Below are 14,682 nucleotides of genomic sequence, written 5' to 3'. Positions count from 1 at the left end.
CCCAGCACCATTTATTGAAGAGACTGTCTTTTTCCCACCGGATGTTTTTTCCTGCTTTATCAAATATTAGTTGCCCAAAGAGCTGATGGTCCATTTCTGGGCTCTCTATTCTGTTCCATTGGTCTATGTGTCTGTTTTTGTGCCAGTACCATGCTGTCTTTGTGATCACAGCTTTGTAGTACAGTTCGAAATCCGGCATTGTGATGCCCCCAGCTTTGTTTTTCCTTTTCAACAGTTCCTTGGAGATTCGGGGTCTTTTCTGGTTCCATACAAATTTAAGGACTATTTGTTCCAGTTCTTTGAAAAACGTTCTCGGTATTTTGATCGGGATAGCATTGAAAGTGTAGATTGCGCTGGGTAGCATGGACATTTTAACTATGTTAATTCTTCCGATCCATGAGCATGGAATATCTTTCCATCTTTTTATGTCTTCCTCAATGTCTTTTAAGAGTGATTTATAGTTTCTAGAATAAAGGTCCTTTACGTCTCTGGTTAAGTTAATTCCAAGGTAACGTATGGTTTTTGGTGCTATTGTAAATGGGATGGATTCCCTGATTTCTCTTTCTTCGTTCTTGTTATTTGTGTACAGAAATGCAACTGATTTCTGAGCATTGATTTTGTATCCCGCCACGTTACTGAATTGCTCTATAACTTCTAATAGTTTGGGAGTGGCTTCTTTTGGGTTTTCCATATAGAGTATCATGTCGTCTGCGAAGAGAGACATTTTGACTTCTTCTTTGCCGATTTGAATACCTTTGATCCCTTTTTGTTGTCTGATTGCTGTTGCAAGGACTTCTAGTACTATGTTGAATAATAGTGGCGAGAGTGGGCATCCTTGTCGTGTTCCTGATCTTAAGGGAAAGGCTTCCAGCTTTTCCCCATTGAGAATAATATTTGCAGTAGGCTTTTCATAGATGGCTTTTATGAGATTGAGAAATGTACCTTCTATTCCTACACTCTGAAGGGTTTTAATCAGGAAAGGATGCTGTATTTTGTCAAATGCTTTTTCGGCATCGATTGAGAGGATCATATGGTTCTTGAGTCTTTTCTTGTTGATATGATGTATCACGCTGATTGATTTGCGAATATTGAACCACGCTTGCATCCCAGGTATGAATCCCACTTGATCGTGGTGGATAATCCTTTTAATGAACTGTTGGATTCTATTAGCAAGTATCTTGTTGAGGATTTTGGCGTCCATATTCATTAGGGAAATCGGTCTGTAATTCTCCTTTTTGAGGGGGTCTTTGCCTGGTTTGGGGATCAAGGTAATATTGGCCTCATAGAATGAGTTTGGTAGCTTTCCTTCTGTTTCTATTTTTTGAAATAGCTTTAGGAGAATAGGTATTATTTCTTCTTTGAATGTTTGGTAGAATTCCCCAGGAAAACCGTCCGGGCCTGGAGTTTTGTTATTTGGAAGGTTGTTTATCACTGACTCAATTTCTTCATAATTAATTGGCCTGTTTAAGAAATCAATTTCTTCCTGTTTCAATCTTGGTAGTTTATAGGTTTCCAGGAAGGATTCCATCTCTTCCAGATTGCTTAGTTTATTGGCATATAGCTGTTGATAAAAATTTCTAATAATCCTTCCAATTTCAATGGTGTTCGTCGTGACCTCTCCTTTTTCATTCATAATTTTAATAATCTGGGTCCTTTCTCTTTTCTTTTGGATAAGTCTTGCCAGTGGTCTTTCAATTTTATTGATTCTCTCCAAGAACCAGCTTCTAGTCCTGTTGATCTGCTCTACTGTACTTCTGGTTTCTGCTTGATTGATTTCAGCTTTAATTTTGGTCAACTGCTTCCTCGTGCATGGATTAGGCCTGTCCCTCTGTTGCTGTTCCAGCTTCTTGAGGTGAGAATATAAAAACTGCATTTTAGATTTTTCTATTCTTTTGAGTGAGGCTTGGATGGCTATGTATTTCCCCCTTAGGACTGCCTTTGCAGTATCCCATAGGTTTTGGATTATTGTATTTTCATTCTCATTGGTCTCCATAAATTGTTTAATTTGATTTTTGATTTCCTGGTTTATCGAGTCATTCCTGAGCAGGATGGTTCTTAGTCTCCAAGTGTTTGAGTTTCTTCCAAATTTTTCCTTGTGGTTGAGTTCCAATTTCAGAGCGTTGTGGTCTGAGAATATGCAGGGGATAATTTCAATCTTTTGGTATCGGCTGAGACCTGTTTTGTGTCCCAGAACATGGTCTATTCTTGAAAATGTTCCATGGGCATTAGAATAGAATGAGTATTCTTTGGTTCTGGGGTGTAGTGTTCTATATATATCTAAGAGGTCCAACTCGTCGAGTATGGCATTCAAAGCCTTTGATTCTTTGCTTAGTTTTTGCCAGGGTGTTCTATTTCTGAGAGTGGAGTGTTGAGGTCCCCTACTATTAATGTATTTTTATCTATATGTCTCTTTATTCTGGTTAAGAGTTGGCTTGTGTCTCTTGCTGCTCCCCTGTTGGGGGCATATATATTTATAATTGTCATATCCACTTGTTGAATACTTCCTTTAAGAATAATATAGTGCCCTTCTGCATCTCTAACTATAGTCTGTAGTTTAAAATCCAATTTATCTGATATGAGAATTGCTACCCCAGCTTTCTTTTGAGGTCCATTTGCGTGAAAGATGGTACTCCATCCCCTTACTCTCAGTCTGAATGCATCTTTGGGTTCGAAATGAGTCTCTTGTAGACAGCAAATGGATGGGTCATTTCTTTTTATCCAATCTGCAACCCTGTGGCCTTTAAAGCAAGAATTTAAACCATTAATGTTAAGGCTGAGTACTGAGAGATATGCTTTTAATTCTGCCATGTTGTCAGTAAAGTCTTTGTTTGTATTGGCTGTGACTTTCTGTTTTGTATCACTCTTGGGGCCTTTTTACTTTTATAGAACCCCCCGTAATACCTCCTGTAGGGCTGGTTTCGTGGTTACGAAATTGGCTAGTGACTGTCGATTCTGAAATGTCTTTATTTCTCCATCAATTCTGAATGACAGCCTTGCTGGATAAAGGATCCTTGGCTGCATGTTTTTCTCTGAAAGAGCTTTAAAAATGCTCCCCCAACCCTTTCTCTCATTCCAGGTCTGTGTAGACAGGTCTGACGTAATTCTGATGCCTTTGCCTTGGTACGTGAGAAATTTCTTTGCCCTGGCCGCTTTCAATACTGTATCCTTGCATCTAATATTTGCGAATAGCACTATGACGTGACGTGGTGTAGGTCTGTCATGGTTGAGCTTGGGAGGGGTCCTCTCTGCCTCTTGGACACGAATGTTTGTTTCCCTTGCTAGATTAGGGAAGTTTTCAGCTACAATTTGTTCAAATATCTCTTCTAGACCTCTGTTTTTCTCCACCCCCTCGGGGATGCCGATGATTCTAACATTGGATCGTTTCGTTGAGTCAGTAATCTCCCGTAGCCAACATTCGTGGGCGTGGATTTTTTTAAGACCATCTTCTATTTTTATTTTTTCCTCTATTAACCCATCCTCCAATTCACTAACCCTTTCCTCTGCTTCGGTGACCCTGGCCGTCAGAGCCTCTAGTTTTGCCTGCATTTGGCTCATAGAATTTTTAATTTCTGTCAAATTCGCTCTCATTTCCGCCCTTAGGGATTCTATATTCTCAGTAATATTTTCCTGAATACTTTTTTCAAGTCTACTCATTATCTTGACCATTGTTACTCTGAATTCCATTTCTGATAATTTGGTTACATCCATATCCATTACTTCTGTGGCAGAGGCCACTGACTCACTGTCTTTTCTTTGCTGGGGGGGGGGGGGGGCTTCTCCTTCTTGTCATTTTAATGAGGGGAGGTTGCGGGGTTGTCCAGAGCCCAAAATTATTGACTGGGTCCCAGGCCGTGCCCCTTGTTTTATAGGGATCTTAGAGATGTGGGCTTCTTCTTTAAAGATTTTATTTATTTACTTATCTGAGAGAGGGAGACAGACAGTCAGCAAGAACGGAACAGAAGCAGGGGAGTGAGAGAGGAAGACGCAGGCTCCCAGCGGAGGAGCCCGATGAGGGACTCCTTTCCGGAACGCCGGGATCACGCCCTAAGCCGGAGACAGGTGCTCAATGACTGCGCCACCCAGGCGCCCGGGTTGTGGGCTTCTTGATTTTTCAGCCTGCCTTCTGGGGGAGGGGCCTGCCGCGCCGATACTCAGGCAACCCTGTTTGGTTAGAGTCTCTGTGTCCCCTGCGAGGGAGGATGGGGATGGGCACTCTCTGAGCCGGTATTTCCAGGCTTTTGTTCTCTGGCGGCTTTCCCTGGCGGCCGGCTATGCCTCTTCTGAGGGTCAGAGCAGCAGAGGCTGCATTGTCTCAGAACAGAGGGATTGCGGCCCGTTCTCCACTGATGTTCTGGCCACTTTAACTCTATTACTGTTGGTGCTGCTCAACCCTGCAGCGTCCCGGGATGTGCGCACCAACTCGGCGACCCTGCCCTCACTTCCAGGGCTGGCGCATCTCTGTCCTTTGTGTTTCTAATGCCACCAGCCACCGGCCGCCCCGCGCGCTGCCGGGTCTCCCGTCTCAGTCTATGCCCGGTGAGCACACCTCGATTCCGGAGTTTCTTGAGAAGCCTGGTGGCGCGCGCGTTCACGGCTCACCGGTCTCAGTCCGCTCTCTCGCGGGTGCCCTCTGTGAGTCCGCCCGCTCCCCCGTGCAGGTGGCTGCCGCTTCCCGGCGCCCAAACACGGCGGCTCCCTTCCCCTTCCATTTATCTTCCGATATCCGTGCACGGTTTACAGCTCCCCTCTTCGTACCTCAATACTCAGCGCTGGAGATGTTCATTTGTAGAGATCCAGATGCATCATCCTGCATCTCAGGCTGATTCCGTGGTTATTTAGGCTGGTCTGGTACCTATCCAGCTCGACTCAGGGGACCGGCTGAAAAAGGGGTCCCCTGCTCCTCCGCCATCTTAACTCCCAACTTAGATCATTAGTTTTTGATGTAGTGTTCAATGATCCTTAGTTACATATAACACCCAGTGCTTATCACAACACGTGCCCTCCTTCATACCCATCACCCTGTATATCCAGACTCTCAGAACTACTCTGCTACTTGACATATCTGGTAATTGTCTAATAAGCATCTCGAGTGTAATATGTCAAAAAGCAAATGTTTATCACCACCTCACATCTTGTCTTTGCAAACCTGCCCTCTGAAAACTTGTTCAGTTAATGACTACTTCATTTTTTTTGAAGTTCTCAAGCCATAAATCTTTTTTTTTTTAAGATTTTATTTATTTATTTGACAGAGATAGAGACAGCCAGCGAGAGAGGGAACACAAGCAGGGGGTGTGGGAGAGGAAGAAGCAGGCTCATAGTGGAGGAGCCTGATGTGGGGCTCGATCCCAGAACGCCGGGATCATGCCCTGAGCCGAAGGCAGACGCTTAACCGCTGTGCCACCCAGGCGCCCCTCAAGCCATAAATCTTTGAGGCAATCGTCAGACCTCTCTCTTTCTATGATATACAACATTTTTTTCTTTGTTAGCTGTGGAATGCTTGACAAGCCTTATCTAGCCCACTGTTTCCTCTGTTAAATAAACACATGTACGATGATCGCAGGGGACTGATGTTTAGCTAGAATACATCGTTATGGCTGTCCCTGCATTTGAAATATTAAAATATATCCACATCATTTGGCAAATAGTCCATAAGTTCAATTGCTACTCCTCCATCTGTACTGGCCAGTGGCCATTTTTGCCCCTCCCTCAAAATCTCCAGACCTCTCTGTAGTCCAGTGCCGGAAAGGCTAGAGCACCTTGCTCCAGAGCTATGGGCTGACATTGCTTCGAGTGGACAGTATTCAAGCCACTCTAATTGTAAAATATTTCAACCCTCACTGCCACTGATCCCTCAGTGAAATCAGAAGAATGAAATCCTTTAAGTACCTGTGAATACATCATCAATGCGAATTATCATTAGATAAAAATTTTAAGCTCTCTCTAGCTCACTTTTAACAAGAAGCAGCTGCCACTTCATCATCTGAATGATTCACTTCCCTTTGCCATGCTTTGCTGTGTTTTTAAAAATAACTGAATTCTTTTGTGACTCAGCAGCATCTTCTACATTACAACTTCAAATAGCTATTTTCATTTAAACCTACTGTCTTCCCTGCTGCTTTGATGACACCTCCTCCCCCTGCCATTCTTAGGTATAGAATATCAGGAACTAACTTTGACTCTGATTCACTCTTTTTTTTTTCTTTCCCTTCCCTTCCCTTCCCTTCCCTTCCCTTCCCTTCCCTTCCTTTCCCTTCCCTCCCTTCCCTCCCTCCCCTCCCCTCCACTCCCCTCCCTCCCTTCCTTCCCTTCTCTCCCTTCCCTCCCTTGTCTCCCTCTCTTTCTTTCTTTCCCTTTCTTTCCCTTTCTTTCTTTCTTTCTTTCTTTCTTTCTTTCTTTCTTTCTTTCTTTCTTTCTTTGTATTTCTTGGGAACACACATGATTAAGGAAAAAATGATGGATATGTTTCTGGATTAAACAAATTTCTATCCTTGTTGTTGGGGAGCAGAGACAGAAAGAGCCAAGAACTATTTTAATGTAGATCTCCACATGATGGAGAGGAGAGACGTATGACGCAGGCCTAGGCTCACAGATACCTTCATACTCCTTACAATGCTTTGAATAAGAACCTCTGGAATAAAGCCTCATGGACTCCTTCATTTGCCATAAATCTGTTAAAATTTGTGACCATTCACTGCCAATTTACCTAGATCACATTCACTTAGTGAAAACTCCTGTATACTCTTTACTATATACTCTTGGGAAGATCAAACAGATATGTGGACCAATAATTTATCAACTTCCTCAAACTAATATTTAAAAATATATACATTTCTCCAACATTTAAATTTTTTTCCTGAAAATATTTTATCTATATTGGAAAACACTTAAAATTAGAACCTAAAATTAGAACCATTACACTTCTTTGTTATCCTGAGAAGTTCAGATCTGCCAAAAGTTTGCATACTCCCCTAAACAAAATCAGTGACCCAAAGTGTCCAAAACTCTGCCATAGAAGGCAGTTTAATAAGCATCTGTTAAGTCTTAGGTCCTGCCTGATGCAGAGTTTCTCTGGATAGCTCTTCTAACCACACAGAGTTACAGATACAATTACAAGGTACAGTTTCAGTGGAGAGATTTATTAACTATAAAAAAATCTCACAGAAGTGAAGTGAGATACTACATATTCTGGAGTAGTAATATAAATACAAATGTACTATTAATTCAAAATATAGGCATTAACTCATCAGTGGTTATTTTTGATGCCCCTCTCTATGTTAAGCTCTGTAACTAGGTTTGTGATGTAATGATGAGTGAAACAGTCCCTGCCCTCAAGGAGTTTTGAAGACAAATGAAATTATGTTAATATTTTATTATTGAATTCACATTGGCTGCCAGCCCCCATCAGCTTTTTTGTTCCACATTAGATCTCCCTTATGTTAAAATGTGCCTCAGTCATTTCTGGAAATTTCTCAATAGCATCCATTAAACATGCCTTCCAGGCACTTCTAAAATTTTCTTCACTAAACTGTGGCATTAGTTTAAACAGAATTTAATTTTACTAAAAGCATTTACACTTAAAATGTCCAAAGATAAGGCAGGAAGGCATGCCCATAATGGATGCCATCTAAAATACTTATAAGATGGGACTCACAAATTCCATCCCCCTTGCCCTGATCTCTCCCCTGCCTACTTTATTCTTCCCTTCTTATATGTCTGCTACAACAGCATGGTGGGCAGAGATCTCTCCTTTTCTATAGAGAGTGTGTAAAGTAGTATTGAAAAAAGAAAAAAAATAAGGAATCGGTAACAAAACGTATCTTGTTCATGATTAGCATTTGAGAAATCTTGATAGAATACTTTGATTAAGGTCATGGTATTTTTCTATAGTACACTCTAGAATTTTTATTTCTACCATAGTTAATTTACCAATGCAGTCATCTGAGGAATTGTGATTTGATTTGTGACTGTGAATCTCAGTATCTCAGTATTGAATGATGTGACATCAGGAAGACATGCCCCAAACATGCAATTAATCTGCTTTCAATTTTCCTCTGCATCTTATTTTGTCAAAAAAAAATTTTTTAGAATAATTCCTATTTCATCATTTGAGTTGAAATACAAAATTAGGTGTGTGCCCTCACTTATTCCTTTGATATGGCCTAGGATCTATGAATCAAATCTGTTCCATGACTAGCCATTTGACAAACTCATATCTTTATGCATTTTAATGGAAGATGGATGGGTAAGCAGAATGGGTATTCCTTCCAAGAGAAAATAGGGATATAAGCTAAAAAAAAAAAAAAAAAAAAAAAAAAAAAAAAAAAAAAAAAAAAGATTAGATCCAGGGAAGAGGCACTGAGATAGTGAATCTCCTTAGATATTTAAACCAGTTTAAACCAAAACTCTTCAGATATTACAATAGGGAATAACCCTGTATTGACAAAAGACTATTACTGGAGCAGGTGACTTGTTATAGCAGGTCTTTTTTCCCTCTTTATAACAATTATGATGGAAATGGACTGATTGAGCTCACCATTTGAATCCAGTCTTCAAAAGTCATTTTATAGCTGCTTTGAATCTAGCCATTTAAAAATACAACCTCCAGATAAATTTTGCTGTCCATCTCCATTAAAGGACTAATGATTATTAATATTAAAAGGATAATTCCCAATAACTCATTATCATACAGAATCATTAAATTATACCTTTTGAGTATTTAAGATATGCCATGCATGTTTCCATAATTATAAATGTATGTCTACCTTTATCTTTATTCTGAGGAAAGTCTCTCCAGACAGCACTTACTCATTTTTATAAAAAAATACTCAACCTGTATAAGAAACATTCAAACAACTCTAATAGGTTGGAAGTACATTTTCTTTTCAATATATATGACAACTTTAATAGAACCAATGAAAAAAAAAAGAAGCACAAAGAATGAAAATCTACCCTTAATGAAATTTTAAAACTTAGTGTTTCCTGTAAATTTTATCTAAAGGATGAATAAGAGCAGAGTTCACGAGGCAAAAACACTTGGCAGTTCTTTTGCTGAGATCTCAGTGCCTTCTATCTGCTCCTGGTATTTTTCTCCTCCTCTTCCCTCTCCTTCACCTCATCCCTCTCTATTTATTTATTTATTTAGTCTTGACAGTAACCCATGCTTCATTTTCTCTATATATTGAGTACCTTTTTTTTTTCTTCAAAACCAGAAAGAGGCCCCACAATTACATTTATTTATCCAATAAAACAGGGTATTGGAACTCTTATTTTAGAGAGTGCTAGATCATTTTGCCTTGAGTCATGTAAAATCCCGAAGTACCAGACATTTGTAAGCAGAGTAATAAATTCTTGAGTCCTTGAGGCAAAAGACTCAGCTTGATTTTTTTCTCAGTTGAATTTGATCTCTCAGAGTTGGCTGCAACCAAAGTAGCCCTAGTACCATGTAAAGTGATAGAGTTCCCCTCTATTTGGGGGAGACATTGCTGGCTAGCATACTACTGCACAGTAAAGACAGGGCAAATGGGCACCAGGCACCATCTATTGGGTAAAAGAAATATTGGCATCAAGGGAAAACAGCAAATTCTGACAAGGGCTTCTCTGAAAACATAGTTTGCATATCTCTGCCCTTTATCTCACTTGGATGATCTTACACACTGTGCACTGTTGTGGCTAATGAGCTTTTGAAATGAAAAAAAAAAAAGATGAATTAGAAAAGCATTCTACCTTCTATTAAAAAACCATCAAAGCCTAGGTTTCTGCCTTGGTAATTAAACCCTAATACAGGATATTCATTATGGTAACAGTTCCTTCATTACCTGTGCCTATGAATCTGTGAATGTTGATACCCAGAGGATGGCTTCAAGTTAATTACTGTGATCTTGTATTAAAATAATATCTTCTAACCAAGTAATCACTAAGCATGCAAAAACATCAGCCCCATCACTATTCATGAATCTCCAGAGCTGTATGTGAGATGCACCCTGAGATGAATTACCCTGAGTTTCAACTTATTAGAGTTATTTTAATAATCACTTGCTGAGCAAATAAAAAAAACAATGAAATAATTATTGAGATAGGTCACATGTGTCTCTGCAGGTTGTTATTATCCCTTATGCTTGAAGAATTCTATGCTCTGAATGGAGTAACATGATGGTTAAAAAAATGAATAAAAGGCTGCAAGAATACCATAAAGACATAATTAATTGACCCACTTATGTATTCAATATAAAGTACCTTATTTTGTTTTTATTTACAGTTTTGTAATTATCCTTCTGTTGTTTAATGTGCAAGTGTCCCAGTGCTTGAAAATCTCCTAGAATATCCCATACTTAACCCAGGTGCAAAACTAGCTTCTTTACTAACCCAGGATGGAATGCAAAATCAAAACTAATGTGAAAATAGGGGGTTGATGTGAAGTATGTAGGAATAATAGATGATGTTCATGATGAGTTTGAAGTGATAGGCATAAAAGCTTGTAGAAGGGAGAAAATACAGTGATTCGTTGGTACATTTTGCTAACGGTGATTTAGGCCTGAGTAAATGATGTATATCAAAGACTGGTATCTACACTTCTTCCGTATATTTGTACTAAATTCCATTTATGCCAAGATCTATAGCATCTCTGTTAAGCATAGTAAATGATACAGAGTGAATCAATCCCCAGCTATTGTTTGGTACCAAAGGTGATTTTTGCACTATATTCAAGTACTTGCACGAATCGTTTAAAAAAAAAAAAGTATTTCAGTAGTATATACTCTGAGATATCTCTAAAAATGAAAAGGAAAGCTGTTATGGTGAAATTGAGGGTTAGGCTTAAAAAAAAACTTGGTAAATCTCATGTTTATAAATGGTTTATGATACATAAGGGAGATGATGAAGCATCTTGCCTAGATGTCTTGGATCTGGCAACCTGGGAATGTATTTACGTTTGCCAGACAATAAGATTAAAAAAAAAAATGCCAGAGATTTTGAGTCTCAGATCTTCCAAGGTCATTGTATTCTCTCACCTCTTCTTAATGATGAAGCTAAATTCCCCTGATGTTACAAAAACTCTTGAGAATATTCTGCGTTGTGGTTCTAGTTCTCTGAATTGTCTCTGAAGCAGGCCATTAGTACAGGAAAATTGGAAAACGTGAAATGCTTCTTAGTTGCTAATAAGGTATATAGATCCAGTTCTAAGACACAGAGTGAAGATAGGTTCCTCCTGCTATTGTTTTCATTTTTTATCCCCTGACTTCATCACTAAATGGTTCTGACACTCACTAACTGAATTCCAGCCCTAGGACCTAATCAGAAGCTAGAGAAAATATTAAAGTCAGAAGGTAGGGAAGCTTGTTAATGACAAGAAAGAAAGAAAAAAATTTCCCCATTTCTGTCCATCACTACCTCTCAAGCAGCTATGGAGGTTGCATCTTGTCCTACTTTTGTAATAGCAATTTCTAGTAGTGGTGTATCTGTTTACAATTGTGATCTCTAAACCCTGCTCCATGCTAATCGACTAGCATTTACTAGTATTTACTGAGTGCCACTATGATAAGAGTTCTTGAGTTCAGCAAATTCAGAATCATCTATGATGCTTACTGGTACTGTAAATTGGGTTAAGTTAACTTATTCTGTGCTTTGGTTTCCTCATCTGTAAAATAGAAAAAAAAAGCAATAAAGCCTATCTTAAGAGTATGTAAAATTTCTTTTTAAATGCATATAAAGCACTTAACAGAGTACTTATATATTTCAGGATTATTAACTGTTATGATAATTATTTTTAATGAGCGCCAACTGTGTCAGGTCCTACGCTAAATTCTGGAGCAATAGATAATCTTTTGCCCTTTAGAACTTCATTTAAAAAAGGACATGGGAAAGAGAGAGAAAAAAGGAATTTTGTGAGCCATGTGTAGTAGAAGCATAGGTGGGGGAAATAAATCTTGTGTGAATATGAAAAGACTTACGAATAGCTTCACAAAGAAAGTGATATTTGAGGTGTGTCTTTAAAGATGGTAGAAATCTGGCACCTACGGAAGAGAGGTATGTGAAAAGGCAAATGGTATAACCCAAATAACAGCTTAATTGGCAAGCAGCAAGGAGGTTGCAGTGCCTGGGCACGTACCCCTGACTCAGTGCCAAGAATCTCTGTTTACACCAGAGTCAAAGCATTGGAGACCAGAAGGACACAGGTAAACATGAACTTGTCTAGGGCCATGGCAGTTGCAGATAATCCAGGATCAGTGATGTACCTTCAAATATAGCCCTTCAACCTAAGTACCTCAGTCCTACAATGCAGATTCTTATCTTGACTTAGTACCTTCTAGGTATCTAATATCCTCACTGCTGAAATACTTTATGGGCATCTCAAAAATCACATAAATTGTTAATAAATTGAGTTTTCCAAATGTGGTCTTCCTAAGCAAAATGTTTTTGGCTATTCTAGATTTTTTTCTTTTTATTTTTTCCTCTGTTTATATTTTATACTTCTAATTGCTATGTCTTGAAGTTTTCCTTTTTAATCTCTTTTTTCTGTGGTGTCTATCTTGTTGCCCATCACCCAATTAGCCCATTCCTCCCACCTACCTCCCCTCCAGCCACTCTCAGTCTCTCACGGTTTTTCTCCCTCTCTGATGACTTTCCATTCTGTTTTCTACTGCATGATTATTTTTTGTAACTATAAATTTTATTTTTCTTCTTCTTTGTATAAGTAATAATTTTTTATTAGATGCTGGGTATCTTAAAATTTTACAGTGAGTACTAGGTTTTGTTGTATTTCATTAAATTTTAGTTTTGCTGTGATGTGTAGCTAAGCTACTTGGAATTGGTTTTGTTGTTTGAAGACTTGCTTTTAATTGTAAGGTTAGTTAAACCCACTTTGGGGGCGCCTGGGTGGCTGGGTCGTTAAGCATTTGCCTTCAGCTCAGGTCATGATCCCAGGATCCTGGGATCCAGCCGCATCGGCTCCCTGCTCAGCAGGAAGCCTGCTTCCCCTCTCCCCACTCCCCTGCTTGTGTTCGCTCTCTCGCTGTGTCTCTCTCTGTCAAATAAATAAAATCTTAAAAAAAAAAAAAGCCACGCTTTTAATTTAGGGTTAATTTTCTCCCCATAATTAATGTAATAGTTCTCTGATAATTTCACCTAATATCCATGTATCATAAGGTCTTACTACTCTGGTTGGTAAACCCATCAGCTATTTGTAGCCCTACTTCAGTGTTGAAAATAATTCTATGTACTCTGTTCTTGTCATTATTTCTTTTCACAAATGTGAAATTCAGTAGTCATTTAAAGGTTCAAAGAGGACCTTCAGATCTCTAGAACTTTCATTCCAAAAAGTTATCCTTTCTACAGTTGTCTCTCCCACATATTCTAGCTACTTTGGACTCTAAACTTTAATCTTCTAAACTAAGAAAGATTGGCTTCATTTGGATGCTTGTTTCTTGTACCTAAGGTTGGAAATTATCCCTAGGCACTTATCTGGGCAGTACTAAGGCTGACCTCATGTTTTATTTTCACTTAGGGATCACAATACTGCACTGTCATTCTGTTTCTGAAAACCTTTGATTCATATATTTTGTTTGATTTTTACTAGTTGTTTAAGATGGAAGGCCAAAAGTAGAAATCCTTTTATTACAAACATGCAGTAAACACCCAGTTTGGGGTCCTTTCCATAATGTTGTGCAGCTAGTTCTGTACCCATTAGTATTTGATGTTGTTCTGCCAGCTCTGGCTACCACTGTGAAATAGAATTTTCTATAGCATGCTCATCTTGAACTGCTTGAACTGCTGAGTCTTTTTAGGCCACTATTGCCACTGAAATCATCCATATAAATACCCAAGAGTGGCAGATCATGACCCATGATACCTACTTAATCCCCATCACCTATTTAACCCATACCCCCACCCACCTCCCCTCTGGTAATCATCAGTTTGTTCTCCATAGTTAAGAGTCTGTTTCTTGGTTTGCCTGTCTCTTTTTTCCCCCCTTTGCTCATTTGTTTTGTTTCTTAAACTCCACATATGAATGAAATCCTATAGTATTTGGTATTTGTCTTTCTCTGACTGACCTATGTCACTTAGCATAGTACTCTGTAGCTCCATCCATGTTGTTGCAAATGGCAAGATTTCATTCTTTTTATGGCTCAGTGATATTCCATTGTGTGTGTGTGTGTGTGTGTGTGTGTGTGTGTGTGTGTATACCTCTTCTTTATCCATTCATCACTCAATGGGCACTTTGGCCGTTTCCATAGTTTGGCTATTGTAGATAATGCTGCTATAAACATCGGGCTGCAAATATCCAATTGGATTAGTGTTTTTGTATTCTTTGAGTAAATATCTAGTAGTGAAATTGCTAGATCATAGGACAGTTCTGTTTTTAACTTTTTGAGGAAACCTCATGCTGTTTTCCAGAGTGGCTGTACCAGTTTGTAATCCCACCAACAGTGCAAGACATTCTCACAAACACTTGTTGTTTCTTGTGTTTTTGATTTTAGCCGTTCTGACTGATGTGAGGTGATATCTCATTGTAGTTTTGATATGTATTTTCCTGATGATGAGTGATGTCAAGCACCTTTTCATGTGATTTTGGCCATCTGATGTCTTCTTTAGAAAAATATCTATTCATGTCTTCAGCCCATTTTTTAATTAGATTATTTATTTTCATGGTGTTAAGTTTGATAGGTTCCTTGTAGATGTTGTACACTA

This window comes from Ursus arctos, unplaced genomic scaffold (genome assembly GCF_023065955.2).
Source record: "Ursus arctos isolate Adak ecotype North America unplaced genomic scaffold, UrsArc2.0 scaffold_7, whole genome shotgun sequence".
Taxonomy (NCBI): Eukaryota; Metazoa; Chordata; class Mammalia; order Carnivora; family Ursidae; genus Ursus; species Ursus arctos.
The sequence above is the reverse complement of the archived record's forward strand: the minus strand, read 5'-3'. Positions refer to the sequence as shown.